Genomic DNA, 3,487 nt, shown 5'->3' on the forward strand with positions numbered 1-3,487 from the left:
CAAAAATATAAAAAACCCAAAAAACCTCAAACAAGCAAACAAACAATACTTCCAGGCCAAAACAACAACAACAACAACAACAACAACAACAACAACAACAACAACAACAAGAAGTTGGTATAAGGCAGTTTGAAGAGATTCCATGTTTCCATAATTTTGATTCTTCCAACTTCTGAACACATCTCTTCATTGATATTTCATGGGTCCTTAGATGGAGAATTTGTCTTGTTTGGTAGGGTTTGTTCATGCATATTTGATTTTAAGTGTTATTAACTCTCTTCCTCTCTTTGTCTCTGTCTTAACACTACGTTTGCTGAAGATTGCAGAGCATGACTGACTTCTGCATATTGACTGAGGATAAGTGAGCTTCTAAACTCTCTTATTAATTCCAAAAACCTATCTTCAGTTGATTATATCACCTGCAAGACTAATAAATTTCATTTATAAAATTAAAAAAATATTTTAAGTGTTTGGATGCTTTGCTTACATGTGTGCCTGTGTACCACATGCATGCAGTGTTTGTGGTGGCCAGAAAAGCATGTCAGAGACCCTAGAACCGGAGATACAAGGCTTTTAGTCACCTTGTGGGTACTAGGAACTGAACCCTGGTCCTCTGTAAGAGCATCGGTGATCTTAACCACTGAGCCATCTCTCAGCCCTGGATTGCTGCTGCTGCTTCAGATTAACTTTTGTATGTGTGTGTGTTTTCTCTGTAAGTATGAATGTGCACAATATGCAGGCCTGGTGCACATGGAGGTCAGAAGAGCGCATCAGCTCCCCCTCCCCCCAGAACTAGAATTATGGACTATTGTGAACTACAACAAGTGTAGGTGCTGGGAACCAAATCCAGGTCATCTTTAAGAAGGGGTTATATTTAGGAAGTGGTACCCTGTGCCAATGTGTTCAAGTGTACTTCCCACTTTCTCTTCTATGAGGTTCAGTGTGGCTGGCTTTATGTTGAGGTCTTTGATCCATTTGGACTTGAGTTTTGTTCATGGTGATAGATATGGATCTATTTTCATTCTTCTACATGTTGATATCTAGTTATACCAGCACCACTTGTTAGATATGCTTTCTTTTTTCTATTTAATATTTTTTGCTTCTTTGTCAGAAATCAGGTGTTTGAAGATGTGTGGATTGATATCTGGGTCTTCTATTCAGTTCCATTGATCCTCCTGTCCAATACCAGGCTGTTTTCAGTACTGTAGCTTTGTAGTAGAGTTTGAAGTCAGGGATTGTGATGCCTCCAGAAGTTCTTTTATTGTACAGGATTGTTTTGGCTGTCTGTCCTGGGTTTTTTGCTTTTCCATATGAAGCTGAGTACAGTTCTTTCGAGGTCTTTGAAGAATTTTTCTGGGCATTGCGTTGAATCTGCTGTGTAGCTCACACTTTAAAAAAGAATAAAGCTTGGGACTGGAGAGTAGGCCCTATGGTCAAGAGCACTTACTGCTCTTGCAAAAGATGCAGGTTCAGTTTCAAGCATCCACATGACACAGCTCATAACCACCTATAACTCAAATTTCAGGGCGTCTGACATCCTCTGACTTCCATGGAAGGCCCTTACGCATGGTACGTGAAGACTCATGCGCACACAAACACATACACATTAATAAATAAAAATAAAAATGACATTGTAGGCATGAAGCTCATTACCATGACCACCTAAGAGACTATTCCTGTAGTCAGAGTGAAGGTGTAAGTCACAAACCCACACCAGTTTGGAATTATGATTAATAGAATGGTTATTTATTTAAAGGGGAAAACTTACAGATCACCGTCCCAGACAACAGCCCTCTGCACAGTCAGGAAAGGAGCCTAGTCGCAGGAAGCGGAGGCAGAAGCCAGAGAGAGAGAGAGAGGAGGGGGAAGTGGCCGCTTTTTTAAAGGGAGAGAGACCACACCCCAATGGGCTGGTATCTCAGTGGCTATTGGCTGAAGGAGTGGAAGGAGCTCCCGCAACATCAGAGATTACTACACCAAGATGTAATGACAGCATGACCGTCAACGTTAGGGAAACACCACAGATCCAGCGCCCCTGGCTAATTTGTACACTGCATTCAAACCCCCTGCTCGGTCCCAGTCATTCACACAGGGGTTTGTCACCGGCTGTTGTGCCCTATTTTTTCTCTACAGTGCTTCTTACACTGCTGTGAGTCCCCAGCAGATGCTCGACATAGTGATCAGCGGAACCACTAGTCCCTCTGGTCACAGCAGCTCTGCAACTCTGACACGTGTGCTTCCTTAAGCCCCTGCTGATACTTTCTCCTTCCAAATTCTCTTTGTGTCTGTGTCTGGGTGCGGGAGGGTGTAGGACACTCACATCTTCCTGGCCATCATCTTCAGAAGTCTACTTTGACATGACTTGTGCTTTCTTTTGGCAGGAGTTTACAGGAGACTGCTTTGTCTATTCCCTTGTTGTCAATTTTTCTGTATTCTTGTTTTAAAACGTGAATTATGAAGAGAATCTGTTTGTCTCATGATTATCTTTCTCAGTCTGTTTGTAACTGACTGTCCGATGTAAGTCCCAGCTACATATAACCCCTAAAACTATCAGTTGGTTTGTGACACCTGTTATTGAAGTGAATAACTGAGAGCTTAAGGGGAGGAAGGCTTATTTTGGCTCACAGGGTTTTAGGTGGGACATGGCCCCGTGTTTATGTTAGAAATAGATCCAGGGTTCTAACAAAATGATCAGCCAACCCTAAGTATTTCAACAAGGCAAAAAGTTTTACTTGGGCAGAAGGATGCATAGCCATATCAGACCAAGCAGGCAAATACACCCAGTGGGTTCCTGCTAGGTTTATTATTATTATTACTATCATTACTATTATTATTATTTTTGAAACAGGGTTTCTCTATTTAGCCCTGGCTGTCCTTGAACTCACAGAGATCCACCTGCTTCTGCCACCCAAGTGGTGGGATCAAAGGTATGCACTGCCACCACCACCACCTGGTGGGTTTTTTATTATTATTACTATTTTTTCTTTGAGACAGGGTTTCTCTGTAGCTTTGGAGTCTGTCCTGGAACTAGCTCTTGTAGAGCAGGATGGTTTCAAACTCACAGAGATCTGCCTGCCTCTGCCTCCCGAGTGCTGGGATTAAAGGCGTGTGCCACCATCGCCATCATCACCACCATTGCCACCACCACCCGGCTTAGATCTCTTGATTTTGGTGGTGGAGGTAGAGAATACTGAATTGAACCCAGCGCTTCCTCGTGCTGGGCAGGTGCTCCAGCAAGCCATGTCCAGAGTTCCTGCCCATTTTTTAGGTTGGGTTGTTTGTCTTCCTGTTTGCTTGTTTTTATGTTTGGATGGGGTCTCACTATGTAGCCTTGGCTGTCATGGAACTCACTGTCAACAAGGCTGGTGTCAGACTCACAGGAACTCTCTTGGCTCTGCCTCCCAAGTGCCTGCATTAAAGATGTGCACCAGCCGGGTGGTGGTGGCGCATGCCTTTAATCCCAGCACTCGGGAGGCAGAGGCAGGCG

This window comes from Microtus ochrogaster, chromosome 1, assembly GCF_000317375.1.
Source record: "Microtus ochrogaster isolate Prairie Vole_2 chromosome 1, MicOch1.0, whole genome shotgun sequence".
Lineage (NCBI taxonomy): Eukaryota > Metazoa > Chordata > Mammalia > Rodentia > Cricetidae > Microtus > Microtus ochrogaster.